General features: G+C 45.7%; 1 protein-coding gene across 3 annotated transcripts in view; it reads left to right on the forward strand.

The window, feature by feature from the left end:
• Nucleotides 1-20,750, forward strand: part of plekha6 (pleckstrin homology domain containing, family A member 6) — a 108,594-nt gene that overhangs the window by 22,047 nt on the left and 65,797 nt on the right. Inside the window, exons 3-5 of one of the 3 annotated variants that reach the window (XM_066703181.1) lie at nucleotides 175-254; nucleotides 1,305-1,353; nucleotides 1,462-3,564. The gene's annotated coding sequence lies outside the window, so the exon portion shown is untranslated. Of the gene's footprint in view, nucleotides 1-174; nucleotides 255-1,304; nucleotides 3,565-13,354; nucleotides 13,419-20,750 lie in introns of those variants that run through there. The other 2 variants (XM_066703180.1, XM_066703184.1) reach the window with 2 other exon arrangements.

Raw genomic sequence — 20,750 nt, forward strand, 5'->3', positions numbered from 1 at the left:
TTATTTTCATGTTTTTAATAAATTGAAGATTATATATTTTTAGCCTATTTCTCTTCCAAGAACAATCCTTGCACCCAAAGAGCAGGGGGATTTGTTTAGCAGAAGACTCTAGTGTTTTGCATGGGTTATTGTTTTATTGTACCATTCTTATTGATTTCTCTCTCTTTCTCCAAGGTACAGGGACACTGCCTCCAAAAAGCTGCAGATTTATGGGCAGACAGAGAAAGTTTGATCAAGAGTCTCAGAAGTCCATGGTGAATGTCCAACTATGTGTTTATATATATATATATATATATATATATATATATATATATATAATCTATAATTATTGTAATGGGTGTATACACCGATCAGCCATGACATTATGAGCACTGACAGGTGAAGTGAATAACACTGATAATCTCGTTATCATGGCACCAAGGCTCATAGATGCACGTGGGGAGCGAAGGCTGGCCAGACGAGCTACTGTAGCTCAAATTGCTGAGAAAGTGAATGCTGGTTCTGATAGAAATGTGTCAGAACACACAGTGCATCGCAGTTTGTTGTGTATGGGGCTGCGTAGCTTCAGACCAGTCAGGGTGCCCATGCTGACCCCTGTCCACTGCCGAAAGCGCCTACAATGGGCACGTGAGCATCAGAACTGGACCACGGAGCAATGGAAGAAGGTGGCCTGGTCTGATGAATCACGAGTGTTGCCTCCAAATTCCTCAGATCTCAATCCAATCGAGCATCTGTGGGATGTGCTGACCAAACAAGTCCGATCCATGGAGGCCCCACCTCGCAACTTACAGGACTTAAATGATCTGCTGGTAACGTCTTGGTGCCAGATACCACAGCACACCTTCAGAGGTCTAGTGGAGTCCATGCCTCGACGGGTCAGGGCTGTTTTGGCGGCAAAAGGGGGACCTACACAATATTAGGCAGGTGGTCATAATGTTATGGCTGATGTGGCTATGTGGTATGATGTGGTATGTGTGGCTATGTTCTTGATTATTTAAGGTGTGTAAAGGAGCAAGGACACTGAAAAGCATACAGCATGACAAAAATAAGTTGCATAATGATATAATGGTTATGAGATTGGAAATCCTAAAGTAATGAACAAAAAGAAGCTATTCTTATGCCCTTTGCACTTTGCTTCCTGTTGCTGGTGTTCCCTGTGCCAATGCCAGTGTGATCCACTAGAGGTCAGTGTCCATAGGTACAACACTAAAACTACAAGTTATCACACAGTATTACCGCACAGGGGTATCTGTGGGTTCAGAAACTTACACTTTACTGTGTCTGATATTGTGTCTGTTGTGTAGCTTGCAGGTGGAAAGTCAGTTGTCTGAGAACCTTGTGGAGGACTCAAGGGTCAGTTATGGAAAACAAGGGTATGAAGATTTGGAAGCAGGAGGCAAGAGGGCCGGAGGTGGGTGTGTGGATGAAAAATCTGCCTTTTTGTCGATGTGTATTTTTCAGGGCAGCACAACCTTGAGATCTGGGATGCTCCTGGACTGGAAGACCGGGATAGAAAGCCTGCAGGGGATCTAGAGTTAGTGTAGCAGCTGTGTGCAGGTGGAGGAGGTGGGTGATTTACTGGGGTTCTTCTTTTGTCACATAAGGCCGATCTCTTACACTGAACCTACGAAGCATGCTGTAATGGCTGCTCCCTGAAGACCTTTGTAGTGTTGTTTTTCAGTTATTTTTTAAATGTGGGGAGGAGGGGTGTGTGGGAGTGGTGTTACTTACCACAGAAGCAGCCCCTCGTAGGAAAGCTGATATGCCAGCCTTCATCATTATAGTGCAGGTGGAAAGTTTTAAGTCAGCCTGCTGAACTGGAGGGCAAAAAGAAGATTAATGAGGAAATAGAATCAAACACATTCACAGACACTTATTTATGTAACAGGACGTTCTCTTTTTGAGTTTCACCACAATAACAACTAAGAATCTTTCACATTTTTTAAAGAAACGAATCTCTTAAGCAACAACTTATTGGCACATTTATTATTAACCTTTAATAAACTCCTACTTGAATTACAGGTTATTTTTTAATACATTAATAATCAAAAGACCTAGCCACTCAAGTTCTGTTCAGACAGACTCCACTGGCTTAATTAACCTCTTGTGTCAATACTTTCCAGTCATGGGTGCTTGTGGACATTTTTCCTCTTTGGTAAATCCAGAGCAGTCAGCTAACTGTGTTTTTAGGACTGAGTGGTGTCCTGTATGGGACCAATTAGGCTGGGATTAAATCCAGTGGGACAAAGGGTGACACCAGTTCACTGAGAATTGTGGTCTAGCCGTTCCCAGCCATGCAGAACCGCGGGGATGGTGGCACAGAAGGGGCGATTAAACACTCTTCTGCACCTGTGTAACCTGTAGGTCTCGGTGCAATGGTCAGTTTATCCAGGGAGACTCCTTTAATTTGAATGCAAATAGGCATGCAAATATTATGGGGACTTTGTGTAAGAAGAGAACATTGTTTGGTCCTCTCAGTACTATGAACATAATTAGACAAAAATAACATGCACTGCTAAATTCAGGTCATGATAGTTAATAGATTATTATTTGTGTATAAGCAAAGTAAGAACTAAATAGGTGTTTGATGGTGCAAGAGAGAATTTAACCAGGCTTTGAAGAATTGCATATTATGTAACACACACATATATACATATATTGATTGTGTAGTAGAGTAACATCCTCCCTGTTCGAGAGGAATGTATGTGTATCTATAAACCCGTCCTGCTCTCTTCTTCTCTCTATCTAATCGGTCGATCTGTGATTAGCAGTCCTTAATTAAACGAGTCTGTCTTTGTGGCATTGTCCTGGCCCTATCTCCTTATTGTTCAAGGACAGTGCTGTGTGCCTGCAGCCTGTGGGAGGGAAGGGGTTAATCCAGCCCATCCTATTGTGCGCAGTGTAAACACAGACCCGGCTGCTCGGCCCAGTGCCCCGGGGGAGGGGTAGCAATTATTCCAGGTCTTTTAATCTATAGGAGCTGTAATCTCGCATTGCGGCAGCTACAGGGTTAACCCAGATAGATTCATTCTCTCTCTCTCCTCTTCCTTAACGAGCGGCTATTCAGTGCCACTGACAGCTCGGATGGTGTCATGTGACATTTAAATACCTTGGGATTTTCAGTGGGCATGCTCTGTAGTTCCGCCTAACCTCCCCCCCACACACACACAAACCATCCCTCCAACCCCACCCCCCTCCTTCTCTTACTCCCTCCTTTTTTCCTTTTCTCCCTCCCCTCTCCTCTCTGAAGGATGCTGCTTGTTTTTGTACAGCATCTCTGCCTGGGCTGATGTGTCACAGAGCCGCCGCTGCTCTGCTATTGTTGTGAGTTTCTCCTCCGAGTCCATGTCCTTCTGGAGCCCAGAGGAGACAGTCTGTGTCCAGCAGCCTCCGTCCCTCTCTCTCTCTCTCTCTCTCTCTCTCTGTCTCTGTTTGTCCGTCTCTCCTCAGCTCTCCAGCCTGGGATCTCGCCGGGTCGGAAAGGATTTTATTCGTTCCGCTGCTCCTCTCTTGAGAAGAGGCTACAGGCTGCTGGGGGAGGGAACAGCAGGTGGCTTGCAAGCGGTGAGTCTGTGGTTCAGTTCCTTACGTCTTTGGGCAACGGAGGTCTGGTGGTACCGTGCAACGAAACGTGTTCTGGTGTCTGCAGGGTGCATGCATGCATGTGTTGGGGCAACTTCCAGCAAAACAGCTACATTTACTCTCGTGTGTGCGTGCTGCCCGTCCAGATTCAGGTTCTTAGTCATCCCTCGGTCATATGGTCCGGCTGTTTGTGATGATAGGTCTGTGTTGTGGATCAGGATCTTGTGGACTGGGGTGTCATAGATGCGTGTGTGTCTTCTGCATGAGAAGGCTGTCATGTGCGTGCTGCAGTGAGACCCCAGGACGGGAGAGTTTGAGACCCCAGGACGGGAGAGTTGCAGCCCCCATTGATATGGCTGGCACCGATGCAGCGCTAGCTCCAGCCGGTTTGGCTGCCTGTGTCGCTGTGTGTGTGCAGACGGGATGATGCACAACCCGCCGGGGCATCTTCTGCACACTAAGAGCCCCCAGTCTCCTCTGCTCTGCATTCCTGTGTGAGGATCACAGTTTCTGCCCCCAGCGCTTCAGTCAGGGGTACCGCTTACCTGCCCCCATGCAGCCTGGGTCCCGTGGACGCTGGGATAGGTATGGTAAACAAAGTGGGACTTGACAAGCTTAGTGTGTGTGTGTGTGGGGGGAGGTTGAGTGGAATTAGAAAATGGGACTTTGATTTCAGAGATAAAGCTCACTGACTTGCTGTTTGCTTGACTTATTGTGTCTGTTGTTTTGAATTCTACAATGCAGGCTTTTATTTTAGTGATAAAATATAAAAGAAAAAATGGCATAATGGCATCCCCTGTGAAGGAGCAATACGATGCCTGTGTGTGTGTGTGTGTGTGTGTGTGCGTGTGTATAGATATTTATAATATAGTACGTGTGTGTATTTATATCCATGCTAATCTGAGATCTGCCGTAGTCCGTAATTTAGCTGAGAGCATTTGTGAAGCATGCACTCGGTGAATGATAACAGTTTTAATTCAGCTGAAGGTAGAACGACAGCAGCAGGGATGAATGATGTTGGATGAGGCGGCTCAGATGCAGCCAACACATCCCCCCCCCCACTCCTGCCAAAAAATGAATAAATCGCATCTGTTCAATCACAGTCACTTTGTGTTTGTCTGCTTCTTCATTAGTTTGGGAGGTAATGAGGCCGCTGCGTGTGCTTTCATAAAAACACAAAATCCCCCTTTCAGATCTGAGTTGTATTGGCATCGGCCACTGTCTGTCTGTTGGTGGGTCGGTTTGTTGCTCTGTTTGCTTATTTATCTGCTGTGATGATGTTTTTCTGTGCAAAGCCGAGGGGGTGTGTTTTATTTTTTTGGTGCCGCAGAATCCTGACTTGTCGTCCAGATTTAAAAATGAGATCTGGGGAAGGAGGACTAGCAGAGGGAGATGTGAGCAGAAATTAAAGTGTAGGGGAGAGGGCTGCAGTCGGCTCGTCTTAACCACGTGTTCCCTGCACATCCAGCTTCAATTATTCTGAAGATTTCTCACATTACAGAGAACTGATCAAAGGAGTCTCCTTTACAAAACAACAACAACAAGCAAACTATTTACCCTTCGCTTTCAGTCTGAGAACAGCGTGTGTGCGTCCTTCTCAACCCCGCCATGCCCAAGTATTGAGCGTTTTGGCAAACACACTGCAGCTCTTCTTAGCACATTTGTTTTTTTCAATGACATAAATAAGAAACAAGTTCTATGTTTGTGATTTCAGCACCTGTATAAGTTTTGCAGTCCCTTATTTGGTGTGTGTGCGTATGAATGACTGCAATTATTAATTTCACAAGGTAGCATATGCTGTACTTGTTTATGTTCTACTTTGCGTCGTAAAGCGCGGCTCGGCGCAGAGGGCAACAGCCAACGAGGTCAGCCCTGACAGAAGAGGGTCACCCTGCCGATGGAGGGATTATGCACGGGTGCGAGACCCAGGGTGTCGGGTGTAATCTTCAGACGGGATCTCCCTGGGAGGTGTGGTTGTTAAATCTGTCTGCGTGGCGGTTAACGGAGAACCGTCGGAGTACGTGGTGGCTCGGCCCTGTGTGTCCGTTTGTGCCGAGAGCTGGACGTGTATTGGAGCACGGGAGGGTTGGGGGGTGTGGACGGCCCCACGGTGTGTGTGTGGGGGGGGACAGCGCGTGGATGCCCAGTTTTAAACGGCAGGACGGCGCGTGTGTTAGAAAGGTGTCCGCGGTGCGTCTTGGCACTGGCGTGAAGAGCTGGGTGTTAAACGGTTAATCTCTCCACCTGCCGGCGAGGAAGCAGAGCCGGCCCGGCATGGGCGCCACCGGGTTTCCATGGCAACCTCCAAAGTAATTGACTCAGCCTTGGATGTGCACGGAGGAAGGACAGACGGAGAGGGAGGGAGGGAGAGAGAACAGGAGGGAAAGAAATTCAAGGTGGGTGCAGAGATGTACAATTTTTTTTTAATCGTTACAAAATCTGCGGTTGACAGAGGAAGTGAGGCGTGGAAATGCAGGTCCAGGACTCGAACACAAGGCCTGAACAACACTGTACAAGACACTGTACACCTAGTAAGACTGATGTTAGGCTTGGGAGGGTAAAACAACAAAACACACCGAATCAGACGGCACCGAACCAGATTGTAATCCCTGGCAATCAAGCTGTGAAGGTGACAGGTGGCGAATGTGGGGCCCGGCTGTGCTAATAGTGTTAACGCCATCATCTGTTCAAGTGGTTCCCTCCTCAATCGGCAACACCCCCCCTTTTCACACACCGCTGCTCTGATCCCCCCCCACTTACATCCCCCAAAACCTGTGATGCATTCATCTTTTCATTCCTTTCTGCTGCTCCGCTCATTTCATTTTCTTCCTCATCCCATCGAGTGGACGTATAGCTGTTCTCGAAGAAGCGTTCACAAGAAAATCATAGAAATCCCAAGCGATTGAGTCAGAGGAATACAATAAATATATACAAACATTCTTTCATCAGATTTTGGAGAACATCCACAAATCACAGATGCTTGGATCTCCACTCAAATATTGTCTCCCTTTCTTGTAAGTAAATAAGAGATCAGCTCAAACAAGAATAGTATTTTAAGTGTTTACACAACATGCCTCCCACTCTGTCTAGCCGAATGGGTCTTGGCGATGTCATTAATTAGTAAACAGTAATGATAGTGGATAGACTAGGCACTCCCACCAAACTGTTCCTATGATAAGTGGATGTCATTAAACAGGAACAGACCGCCGCGCAGCTCTGATCTGACCCCTTTTTTCTCTTCGAATGATCACTAGATGTGGTTTAAAAAGGCTATTTTAATCTGTTTAAAAACATTTTAATACAGCTGCTGTTCAATTAATGTTTATATATATAAGCGTGTGAATATACATATATAGAGAGAGATGTATATAGATTATCTTTCCCTTGTGTTAACCACTGAGTCATAAATGCCCCTTTGAGAGACAGAGACTAAACGATGGATGACGTTTTTAGCATCAGAATACATGGTGTCAAACAGTTCATGTCTTTTGTTTGTCGTCTCAATCACAACTGAATAAATCTGTAAACAGGAAAGTATAAACTTGACTTGAGTTTAGCGTACCGGCCCTATCTGACAATGTGTTGCAGGAAGTGCGGACTGAGTTTCCTCTCGTGCGCTGAAGCAGACCGTATCCCTGAATGTAGCAGTTGCTCTCTCTGTTTTGTGCGAATGCTCGTGTTAATCTCACCATCACACAAGCACTGCTGTACTTCCTAAAGGTGTTAATGAAGAGCGATTGGGCAACTCTCTTTATTAATATCACGCTCCTGTTTTATGGAGCAAGCCCAGAGTCATCAAAAACTATATTAATCTCCAAATCTTTATTTTATTGCTGCAATTTCCAGAAGTGAGACTGCAGTTCACACACCACCCCCCCTTCCACTTGTGCTCTCAATTGAAAGCTGACTGTCGTGTCGGCTATTCCGTTTTGCATCGTTGATTTAAATGTAAATCCAATTTTAATGAAATCCCTGCTCTATTTTTAGTGGAAAGTCATTTTAGTCCCTCACATATAAAGCAATTTAAATAATGGAATTCATTGCATACTTCCACCATCAAAGGCCGTAGCTTTACCACCAGACTTTTACACAATGTGATTCAAATGCATGCAGAAGCTAATGTATGCAGGATCGTATACTGCAGCCAATTCCCCCCCCCCCGCGTCTCCTCTTTGATCCATGAGCAGTTTTGCTCTTCAGAAACGCAATGATTGTCAGTTTGCTGAAGCCTGGAAAATCCACAGAAAGTTAAAAAGGCCACCACTGAACAGATTATGGTTTTATCAGTGTTCCGTTATTGCACTGCTGTTAGCTGATGCTGAATTTGGTTTGGATAAAACCTGTGCAAAGGCAGCTCGTATTCGACGGCATCGGTTTAAAAAGGTACTTCGTTTTTGCATAACGTCAAGTGCAAATTATTGCAATTGCAATGTATAATGCAACTGCGAGGCAAATGGGGTGAGGGATTACAACACACCTGGACAGTGCACTGAACTGATGAACTGAACAGCCTGTGTTTACCTTTGTTTAACCAGGTGATTGAACTGAGAAGGAATCTCAGATCTTCCACGCAGGGCAGTGTGTTGCAGTGTTGTACTGGTGACCGCAGAGAGATGGAGCGCAGGGCCTGCAGGGGTTTGCCCTGTAATCCGAGGGCAATAACACTATGCACACATTAGTCAGATCCATACAATGTTTACTACCACATGTAGAAGAAGGAAGAATCGCACACAATGACACCAGCGTTTTCAGGATGTGAGTTGCATAGCGCCTGTAGGCATTTTAAATATTTATTTTTGATTTGGCAACATTGGCAGGTTTTTTTCTTCAACTAAACTGCACATAATGGAAATGAAAAGTGCTCTCTATGAGAATGTCCCAGTGCCCTTTAAGCCAGGCCTGAAGTGACGGCTGCTTGAGCCCTGTCCTTATCCTCTATTTGATTAATCGGGGAAGGGGGAACAATCGAGGAAGACTGATTCACCTGATGAGCGAGAAGCCACAGGAAGCGGTCCCGTGAAGAATTACTCTCCTCTCCCGCCAGGCGAACCAGTCCCCTGTATTTCCTCCCACTGTGGTGCTTGATCAATACATCTTCTTGCAGCCGTTCTGCAGTTTGAGAAGGCTTGCATTGCCTCCATTCTCAATGCGATCTATACCTCCTCCCGGGAAACACAACACTGTACGAAAGTGCGTGTGGGAGCCCTGAGTCTTCACAGCACCCCCCCTAGACACACCACACTATAATGAAGTGGGTTTCAGCATCCTTGATAATCTAATCATAGCTGGACTTTGTGCATTCGTTCACAAGAAATAAATAATAATAAAAAAGCCAGTAAATAGAAAATATAATTAGTAGGTGAACGGCACCATTGTGCCTCTGTCCTGTTGCGCTAATGAGGTCAGAGTGGCATGCGCCCTCCCGTTCTCTCGGCAGGGCTAGGCTCTCTCTCCCAGGGGATTAATTAAGACCTGCCTTTTATTTTAATCCCCCCCTTTTATGATTACAACATGCCGCTGCTGCTGGAATTGTGGGGGGGGACAAAATGGTATTCTCCTATTAATTACTGGCCGGCTGTAATGCAGAATGAGCCATGGCCACATTATCTCCAGTTTCACTATGTTTTGGTGTGACCCCACCTCCTTCATTATGACTGCAGTTCATGAGAGTCTGACCCAATGGCTTAATCCCCTAGTGAGGTGCGCTTAGACAGATTTATGTATGTATTTGAGTAGAAATAACATTGTTGCTGTGGCGTGCTGTGTTTTGACAAGGGAGGGGCGACACTCGTGCTTCTGGGCCAGTAAAAGTGCTGTAGGTCCTGTACAATCCCCTCAATGCGAACAGTCCATTCTCATGCTGAAGAGCACAACAGCAAGTGCAGAAGGAAGTAAGTTCGGTCTTATGCAGTCGAACGGATGTGATTGGAAATAAATCCTACCGGTGAAATCTCTTAAAAATCCCAAAAGCGCAATCTGCTCTTCTCTCATGGCGATTATCTTAACTTCTACCAGATCCTCTTCAAAGTTGGGGTGTTGGCACATTACCCACTATACAACGTGCCTCTCTTGTAAGCATATTCAGACCAATTCCAAAAGACAGCTGTTCTCTATGGGTTTAATAGTTTGTTTAGTCCACCCTTGGCCTTGATGACAACTGCAATTATTTTGCTAGATGACCGGAGGAAACACTGGTCCGGGGGTGATGAGGGTGTATTTGTTTTAAAGACGTCCTGGCCATTAATAAATGGAGACAGTGGGGCTTTGTGGTAAATATGCTGAGACGTTTCATTTACCCTTGTCTACCTGGAAGGTTCGGGGAAAGTATCACAGTTTTTTTTATTAGTTAGGTTTTTTTGGTGCAGTGATTAATGAACTATCTAGTCTTCAGTTATTTATATTATATTATTTATATGTATATTCATAGTAAAATGCATACAATTTTAATCTAAAAATGCATGAAGCTTCACAGTGATGGAGAATGGTAATTTGACAGACTGGAAGGAGTTAATTGCAGTAGAGTCCTTGACCCCATATCCTCCCTGAAAGGCTTTTGCTTTTCCCATGCATTCAATCAAAAAATAGAAATAAAGGCCAAAGGATAGAGCTCCAGAAATGAGCTGCCCACTGTGGGGGGGAGAGAGATGCAGAGAGAGATGCAGAGAGAGAGGAGAACGATGTGCATTTTTATTTAACGCGAGTTCTCAGTCCAGCTCTGCCCACTCCTCCTTCCGTCTCCCAGTCTGAACACCAGCCCCAGGGGCAAGTCTGTGTCCTACTGCGTCTCAGTGGAGAGACCTTCTCTTCCAGCATCTCCTCACTCCTCATTACGGGGAATTAGAGTCGAGCTGGCAATGGTGACACGATGTGTAAAGACGGAGAAAGAGAGAGAGAAAAGGAGTGAGTGAGGGAGGGAGGGAAGTCTGCCCAGCACTGGCGGCTTCTGAACTGCCCCTGAACTTTTGTTCCCACTCTGCTGTTCCGGCTCTTGTCCAGGCAGAGACAAAACTGTGTGAAGTAGACAAGCATTCGATTACAAACACAAAAAGCTCAAAGGCAGCTTTTTGGATGACATTTCAATATGCCAAAAGTTGAGTGAATGTCTAATTTTACTTCTCTCTCCCTCTTCTCCCCCCTTGGATATATCGCTGCTTGCTTTTGGGTCGTGGGCTCTCCCTCAGCTCGGGTTGAGCGGCTCTGCGATCGCAGCAGAGATGCCACAGTGTCCAAAGCAACCCAAAGGATTTCCCCAATCATCCAGATGGATTGCTATTGTCAGTTTAGTGCAGGAATCAATTAAACATGTCTGTTCTGAAGGAGCAGCGCTTCTCTGAAGGTGACACAGTTTGAACATCGTGTGGTCCCTCTGCCTCCTCCCTAGAAAAAGTGATGGTGTCTTCTAGTCACAGGCCCACATTAAGCACAGGACACAAGCCAAGGCCTGCCTGGCCTCAAAGGTATTTTGGGAAACCTTGCATGACACTCCCAAGAAGCTACCAGTCATGATGGGTCTGTCTTATAACTTGTGACTTGTCTGATGTAAGCCTGATTGTTATATCCCGAATTAAACACCGTTTCTCTTTTAGTCCGTCTCTCTGGCACTGCTCTGATACGCTGTCTCGCCTCTCCGGGCGCTTTGCATTAAAGGGACTCTACTGTGCCAATCTTGATTTGTGTCGTAGATCCCCATGACTAAGTCTTACCTTAAATGGGTCGTCGATGTATTTCTGGACGTGCTCATGCAGTATTTGTGGTAAATAAATGCCCTTGAAAACATTCTCTGTACATTAAAATCACAAACTGTTGGCACTGTTTAGGCTGCTGATATTTGATCTTATTTAATTTATTTATTGAATTATTTAAGGTGGAAAAAACAACAACTTGTGAGGAGTGTGTGCATTAGGTGATCCATAATACTCATTGACAGGCAGCAGTGGGGGGGGGGGGGAATCCACATTAGAACTCACTATCTAACCTGAAACATCCATTAGGTATCCCTGTAATTTGTTACCATGCATTAGGCTTAATCCATACCCACTGTGGGTCTGTCCTTCAGTGTTTCACAGAGGCGCAGACTAAAAACAATGATGTAATCCCGTTATTATACTTAAGCCCAAGTTCTCAAAGAAAATAAATAAAATCCAAAGCACTTTTAAGGGTTGAGTAACAAAGAGTTATTTTCCTGGAAATCAGAACGAACAGATAATATGCAACAGAAATCAGGCCTATCCCCCCTCCTGTTCTCCTACATAGACCGATCCTAATCTCTCTGTCCTGTGTGGCTGAGAGCCAGCCCATGGGACTGAGCAAGGAGGATTAATGCAACCAGAAAAGACTTCAAATGGACAATAAATAGGGCTGCGCGCCAGCTTACACACTGAAACTTTGTTGAGGATTTTAACCCTGTAGTGGAAGAGACAGAAAACGGGTTAATAGGAGGCAGGTTCTGACTGAAGTTTCCAGTTTTTTATTTAATCCTCAGCTGTGATTTTTGCGGTCTCCAGTTTCTGTTTCCATCTCCAGTAATAGCCGCAGGTTATTATTGTCACAAGTGGGATGGGTTGCTTCTCTCTCTCTCCCTCTCCGGTTTTGTTGTGTTGCGAAACAGCAAGCTACTCGGAAACGCGTGGTTGTCCACCTTGGTGTTACTAAACACTTTCTGAATGGGCTTGACATCTCCGTGTGAGTCACCACGTCTCAAAAATAGACCAATCGCCTTATGCAACACTGGCAGAGGGTTATCCGTGATCATTCACACATCAGGTGAGATTATGATGATCTTATTTGGCTGGCTCTTATGTCTTGGGACACTCTGATCTTACAAGGCGCTGTAATGAAAAGTTAAAGGGTGCTCATGTTGCACATTGAAACAGATCTTGCAGAAGTGATTGAAAGTATAACCACATTATTTGCAAGTCGATGCATGTCCTGATTTTTTGCTTCTTATAGAGGGTGGCTCATCTCAGTATGTGAAATAATATCAATAATGCAAAAGGGCCTGCAACAGGAAAAAAGTCATGAAATTAAAAATAACAATTAAAAGATGTTATTCATTCTTCACAACCTCAAAACACATCGACAAAGACACACGAAAGATGACTGCTTCATGACAATACGTATACTTGTGTGGCACCCAGTTTGTTGCTTGTGAATTTCTCTGCCTTTGTGCGCTTGATTTTAAAATCCTGCTCCGTACTGAGAGGGCACTGAATCAAATCGGGTTTTAATGATCAATCGCTTTTTTGAATGATGGTGAGTTCGGTCTGAAGGAGTGAGGGAGAATTTAACAAGACTCCTGGGATGAAACTCAAGCTGCCTGCTCAGTGCAAATGAATGTGTTTGTATGTGTGTTTATATATAATGGCAAGGCTTAGCAGTCTGGTTCGAGACGTATATATTGTTTGGAATCACGCAAGACACTGGGTTGATCCAGACTGCTGTAGGTGTGTATGCAGGTATGTGGTTCCCTGCCTACACTCCCACACACCTGGACTCTCAGTTGGAATCCACATTTTCTTTGGGGTAATTAGAGGTGGGGCACAATTAACCTAATGCCCAGCTGAAGATGAATAGAGAGAGAAAGAGAGAGAGAGCGAGAGAGAGGAGGGGTGGAAGAGAGAGAGAAAGAGAGAGAGAGAGAGAGGGTGGTGGAGGAAGGAGTTGGGTGAAACACAAGCAGACAGAAGACTCAAAGGAGGGAGGGACAAGAAAAGGGAGGGAAATGATGAGGAGAGGGAAGGTGAGAGAGAAAGGGAGAGAAGTGTCAAAGCAGTTTACCTGTTCGACAAGGTGTGACCGATCTCCCTCCAGACCCACAGCTGACGTGGCTCCCACAGGTAGGAATTTGTTGTTCTGGTTCTCTATTTTAAACACTGCTGTTATTTAAGATGAGGTTCAGTGTGGGGGGGGTGTTGGCAGCTCTGTGCGTTGCCAACACAAGCAGGTGAGGTCCTCCTCCTCCGGCTCGGCTCCCCGCAGGTCGGGACACGTCTCCATATCCCAACAGCTGGTTGGGAGCCGCTGCTTCTGCTGACTCGGCGCAGGTACGCACTGCACGTCTGGCTCCACGCTCGACTGCACAGATTTATGATTGTACTTGCCCCTCGTTGTTTTCGTTTGCTCACCAGGCGGCCTCTCCAAACACTGCTCCCATTGTTGGCCCTGCTCCTGTGGCTACAACTGTTTTAACTGTGATGGGCACCTATCAGCGCCGACACGATTGCAGACGCTTGGAGCGCTTTCTCCTGCAGCCCGGCGTCACGGAGGGGAAACGGTCCCGTCCTGTTTTTGTTATCTTAGGCAGGATTATTGCTGTCTTGTTATGTTGAAGAGACTTAGTCTTAATGCTCAGCCCTCTTGTTTCTCACACGTTGTACTGTGTGATTCTTGGCCTCTTTTGCCTATTGTGCTTTGTGTTTAACGTTTAACAGTACAGACATTAAAGAGCAAATAAACAGGAAAGAACACAGTTCTGTGGGATACCTTACCTGTGGTTCCCTTGTATTTGGTTGAAGTCTGAAGTGTTTAGGGCGATATTATCTGCTCAGATTCAGCCAAATGCTTCAAAACTCATTGGACGGCGCTTCATAGTGCAGATGGACAATGACCCGAAGCATACTGCGAAAGCAACCCAATACTTTTTTAAGGTGAAGAAGAGGAATGTTCTGCAATGGCCAAGTCAATCACCCGACCTGAATCCAATTGAGCAGCATTTCACTTGCTGAAGGCAAAACTGAAGGCAAAACGCCCAAGAACTAAAGACAGCTGCAGTGCAGGCCTGGCAGAGCATCATTGTGGTGACGTACAGAGCCAAAATGATGACAATTGTGTCACTGTTCAAATATTTAAGGCCCTAACTGCATGTATATACAGTATATACATGTATAAGTGTATCTATCTATCTATCTATCTGTATCTATCGAAACATCTTAGGGAGGCCTTCATCAGGCAGTGGATTGATATCGGATGATGATGGTATATAAATTAGAAATGAATTTGTGACCTAATGATTGATAGTGTTATTATGAAGTCAATTAGAAATGTCAATCTGAGTTGTTCCTCATGCCTTATTTTACTTCTTTGTTTTTACCTTGCTTTCTCCTCCTGCAGTCCTGCTTTCATCTGTGCATCTACCTTTCCCGAGGTTTGAACATTACATGTTTTGTAAACCACTGCTGTCCTGCAGTGTGCAAATGTGGTTAGTTTAATAGAGGCAGGAGGCTTTCTACCGAGTGCTGACAATGTGAAATCCAGGCCTTGGCTCCGGTGCTTTGCTCTCTGTTTTATTCCATGTTTACAAAAGCCGGCGTTATCTTTAAGAATCTTGGCCGTCGTGGTGTAAATGCAGGCCTGCAGATTATCGATGCTTTTAAATGATAATCCACCATCGATGTGGCTGCCCGTGTGCAGGATGCCTGGCTGAATTGTAGTCAACCGCGTCATAAAAAGGGTTTAAGCTGGGATTGACATTCTGCACAGAATTCTACTGTTCTGCCCTGGATGAGACTTTGAACAATATGTGTGGCATAGAGGATGTATCTGTTCCTCGCTCTCTCTGTTTGTCCAAAACACACGCGGCAGTGAGACTGAGGACAGAAGCCAAATTCCTAATGAGAAGCGAGTGGATAGCTCTCTCGGAGGAGGCATTCATCAATGTTGTCAGTGTAGCTAGCTGGAGACCACCTCCCCGGCACACTTTAATCATTGTTAATGGACTTTTATGGTATTGAGATGGTTACACTCATTGGAAAGGGGGGGATGGGAGTTTAACTGGTGATTGATGCAGATTCATTTCTTTTTCTCGTGCCTGTGGTCGTCATTTATGAACGAGAACATGTTGTCATGTTTCCTTCCCTGGTGAGCACATGCACCCTACTAAAATGGCGGCTCCGACTGCCAGGTCTCCAACATTCTGATGTTGCAGTTCGAGAAGATATTGATAAGATCTGGGGCACCTTTTCCCTCCCTGATGTTATTCTCTGTAGTCTCCTTTGTTTATTCCTGTCACTGTCTCTCTTTAGCCCTAACACACAGACCTGACTACATATCTCAAAGCCCCTCCACCTCTCCTCCTCTGTCCCTCCCTCCCTCCCTCCGTTTTCCTTGGCACCAGCAGGAAAATGAACATCCCCGTTTGACCCTCCTGCACATTTCTGTGCCGATTCTCGCCCACCAGAATGCCATGAATATTCAACGCGCTTGGTTTCCTCTTTTCTTAATGCGTTTTGTTCTATCTATGTGGCTGATATTAGTTCCTGGTAATTGCTAGGCCTAATGACTCTGAAATGGCTGTATTTTCATTAATAATTTACTGGTCAAAATGCAATTAGTTTTAAGAGGAGATTGGTTTTATTAGATCCGGTGGGGGGGATGGGAAGGGAGGTAGTGGCTTGGGTTGGGTGATGCTTTCTTTCATTTTATATATGCGTATTCTCCAAGAAAATGATAAACAATACAAACAAAAAACAACTACAATAAAATAGAGTATTGTGGACAATTGCATTGTCTTAGAACCCAGGATAAGTACTACAGGTCGTTTGATATCCTATTTGTGTGCACCACACTGTAATGGACAGTAAAAACAAGAGCTGGTTTTGGCACACCTCGGTACAGATAGATTAAAAAGTTGCTGCTGACAGGTTACAAAGCAATTCTTCATAGAAGGTTTTCGTTTTGTGTGGAAGAAGAGAAGAACTAATAACTGTCATCAGGTCCAGCGCTCCTTGTGCGCAATTGTCTTGTTTAAACACCTTGCCGTGAGACGACATGCACCGACCTGACGTTTCTTTCAAACTGGCTTTTTGTTTTACGAGTGTGTGGGAAGAAAATGTTGAGGACGCTCTGTAGAACGTCGTTTCTCTCTAGGCGACAGATGGATCTTTTTCCTGAACAGGAATGTGTCCACACCGGCAACGTATTTCGACATCACAGTCGGAAAAATTGCACTCCGTCACCTGCGTGTGGAATGTGGTGTTGGCACGAGAACCGAGTGCAGGCCCCGCCCCCAACTGCCACTCTCAACCTCTCCTCCAATAGAGATGGCCGTAGAGCATCTCGGTTCCTTGTGGCTAAAACCCCGAGGTCGTGTCCTGCGGTGATTTTTTACTTCTGTGCTACCTTTTTGAGAAAACCCTTTACCATGCACTTCGCTAACCTCCACAGTTACTCATGATCAGCACTTCCACTGCTTGAGATGAATCCCGACGGCTAAAACACTTAATTCTCCTTCTCTCTCTCCGCCACGCACACATCTACGGTATAACGAACCCAACTATCCTCCCCTTCCCTTATCTAATGCACTCTGTCCTTGAGATTCAGGAACAGTCTTCTCTTGTCTGTGATGCTTCTTTCGGCCTCGGAGGTAGATAAGAAAATATATCTTGAGGAAAGCACGTGGCATACGGAGTCGGTCTTCTTCCTTTTGGACACTGAAATGCTACCTCCTGAGCTCTTAACGCTGTTGTCCTGCGTGAGATAAACACACACTGCAGCACTGTCACCCTTCAGGCGCTGACATTTTAATCTTTTTTTTTCTCTCCTCCTCTCCCCAAACCGCTTCACTCAAAAGCCAGCCTATAATGGGCACTTGAAGTCTTTCAGAAGCCTCTCCGAGCTCAGAGGAGGCATTGCATGCATCTGGAGAGGCCCTGTCCTGCCGTACTTTAAATAGGCCGAGACGCAGAGATTTACGGGGGTCTGGGGGGGTTACGAAATCTGCCGAACAGCTGTAGATGGCGCAGATTGTAGTGTCTTTTAATCACCGGGAAAAGCTTTGGTAGCCACAGTGAGTTCTTCAGCACAAGGAATTGAAAAGAGAAATAGGATGGGAGTCTGGAATGTGTTGGTCTGTCAGAAGCCATTTCCGTCGCTCTTTGACTGTATTTGGAGGCTTGGCTTTTATGAAACATCCCCCCCAAGGGAGTGAGTGAGAGAGAGAGAGAGAGAGAGAGAGAGAGAGAGAGAGAGAGAGAGAGAGAGAGAGAGAGAGAAGGTTGGTGGTAGGGATGGGGGTGGGGGGGTAGGAAGGGTACAGCTGGCACATCTTTTCTCATATCTCCTGAGCTCAAGGGAGTGGCTTTGCTTCCCTCTCCTATTAATAGATGGGAACCATTGGGCTGAGCATCCCTGGGGACAGCACGGTTTTTTCCAGTTTTGCTCCTTCAATTGACGTGACCGATACTGTCCCCATGGCGAATCGCGTGTGTGCTTGTCGTGTGGCGCCATTTACTCCCTGGTGTTTATGCCACATTTATGCGGCACTAGTACAACAAACACAAACTGTAGGTCATCTAAAATGAAATGTTTTTCATGGTGAGGTGTCTATGTCGGTCACTTCGTATTCGTCTTCGGTCTGCCGATCGCTCCTTTACATTCACGAAAGCTCTGCGTTCGTCTCTCGGCCCACTAAATGCTAATTTGCCATTGCCCCGGTGCCAGCTGTCATTCAGAGCTGCTGTTCTGAATCCAATTACAGACCTGAGCGCCAGCCTCATGTCACCTGTCACCTGCTCATTTGCATGCGAGAAACAAAAGAAATGCAAAGGTTTTCACAGAGGGATGGACATGTGCTGAAAAAGACAGGTTTGATTTTCTCGTCTGCTGCTAACCGCCCCTGGGGTGTTCCTCACTGACACAAGTGTAGTTTGAAGTCCAGAGTGAAACCCTTACAAGAATTCATTCTTCAAATCCCTGACATTCATGCTTGCAGGGTAAACCATTTTCACACCCCTGCCCCCACTGTCTCCTGTGTTATACCTCTCTCTGCCTTCATTGTGTGAGGATTGAGACTCACCCCAAAGGAGACCTTCAGTAATATCTGGTCTTTCAAAGCCTAGACCAAATGATTATCCTGACCTACTACGCAAATTACAAGCCGATGTCCAACCCTTTGTTTATTTACCAGTAGTATAAAGTGACTCCTGATGGTAAATTAAACGCCAGTAGGGTACAACCTTGTAATCTGCGATTCTCGGGGAGGGCACAGTGTTGATCTGGTGTTGGCACTAGTCTCCGAGCAACGGAGAGCTGCTGGAGGAGATGGTTCTGTCCAGATCTCCGGAGAACTGCAGCGGCGTCGGCTGCCAGCCTGTAATCTGCAAAAGCCAGACACCTCCTCATGACTAATGACTCCAGAGGCACCGATCGCTGCCAGTTTACCGTCAGGCTGAAATGCCCCGCTCTGCCCCATTGTTGCCATTCGACACACCCCCTGGCTGCGCCCGCTGCCTGCCAGGGACGTGTCGGTCTCCAGCGGGTCATGAGGGAGGCCCGGCCGAGCCTTCCCACTGCACGCAACACAAGTGATTTCTCCGGCCCGCTGACAGTATCTAGGTAACACTGTGGATCAGTGCCCATGCCATGGAGATGTGAGCTCTGAGCTGCGTGCACTCCAGTTCTCAGAGCCTCAAAGGGGAGTGTTTCATTTCATTTATTTTCTTCAGTCGTTTTGCCTTCGCTGCACATTTTCTGGACGGTGAGAAACTCGTTTGCGTCCCTTTTAAGGGCCCGTCCTGGGAACAGGGCTTGTCTCTGCAGTTGCTCCTTCCTGGGGGACGTCCAAGCCCACTGCATTGTGCTTCTCGATCACGGAGGGGGGTCAGCGCCATTTCTAACTAAATCCCCTTCTGCTGAGATTTTAATAACCCGACTCCTCTGTGTGTTCGGGAGGGGGGGTCTGCACATTATGAAGGAACCACAGACCCCATATTTAACTGTTAGGAGAATCTGGCTGTGTGGGAAAATGACGAGTTTACTAGAGATAATGTTCTAACTGAGATGCTTGCTTTTTATTATTTCTTGGCTAGAACATTATCTTTTTTTAATAATTTTTTTTCCCTGTCTTCCCTGTGTCCCGTGTTGGCTGGATTCAGCGGCGTAGATGGAATATTTATAGGTCTAAACTGAATCGTCAGCCTGTTTGCATTAAGCTTTTTAGGCGGTGGAAATAGGTGGCCTTCTGTAGCCCTGTAGTGCGGCGCTGTGGGGTTGTTGTAAAAGTGCAGCGTTCCTGTTTTGTTTCCAATGCTCTTGACAAGCTGCCTCATCGAGCTGCAGATGAGTGACTCCGCCGGCAGCAGGTGTCTGGGTCTGCCCTGTGTTTGCCGTCTCCCTGCCGCGCTAGAGGTAATGAATCCTAATGAACAGGCCACCTCTTGACCTCTCTCCCGGGATTTCCTTTAAGCCGCAGAAGGAGCTTGGTTACCTGGAGAGAGCGCAGGTAGCCCCACCTGGCAGGCTTTGCATAGTTCTCTGCCCGAAACGGTCAATCCCAGGCTTCCCTGCCTTTTGCAAACTGTAGTGTTGTGTAATCCGTTTACCCTGAGTTGCCATGAGCTGTTTAGGATTTAAAAAAATGCACCTGCTTGACTAAGAAGTAGCTGTAATTACATGTTCCTGGCCAAGCTATCCAGCATGGTTTTGAATCCACTTTTGTTTATGCCTGTAACAGACTTTTAGGTCTTTTCATAAGATTGTCATGAATTGTGGACAGCTGTTGATCTTCACGTGAACAAGCTCTCGTGTGTTTGAAATCGGAAAACTGACTAATGAGGCCTGCCTTCCTCCCTGAAGATGGACCGTGATCTTAATTACATATAGGCAACGTTCGCAATCTCAAAATCATTCTCCCGGGGGGTCCTAATTAAAATAAACGCATAAATAAGTAATTTATCTTCATTTTAAAAATAGGCTAATTAAAAAGAAATGCAACCAGCCAGTAATTGTTTTGCGAATGCATGTCTTGCTTAACTCACGCTTCAGATGCGGTCTTTCGTGACTCCCTGAACACGCTGTTATTATATGAATTTGAACAAGAAGGTGTGGCTCCAGATAAGACTTTTTTTAAAGATTTGAAACGAACCACACCCACCTCCCCTTTGGCAAGATCAGAGCACACTTTGATCTGCAGTTTTTAGAGGGAGACAAGAAGAATAAAAAAGATTTAATAGTAAAGAATACAATCTGAATCCTTTGTGTAAATTGTACAATCCCCTTCTTAATTGATTTTTAGTTTATTAGAATAACAGTACCTTCCTTAAATATATCTGACTTTATTATAGTGTGAATTGTCAACATGAGACTAATAAACAGTTACACATTTACTTTTACAGAGATCAAGGCTGTTTTGCAGTTGTGTGCATTCAGAGTATTTTGCAATGTATACAATGAAG

The sequence above is a fragment of the Amia ocellicauda genome, chromosome 5 (genome assembly GCF_036373705.1).
Source record: "Amia ocellicauda isolate fAmiCal2 chromosome 5, fAmiCal2.hap1, whole genome shotgun sequence".
Classification (NCBI taxonomy): domain Eukaryota; kingdom Metazoa; phylum Chordata; class Actinopteri; order Amiiformes; family Amiidae; genus Amia; species Amia ocellicauda.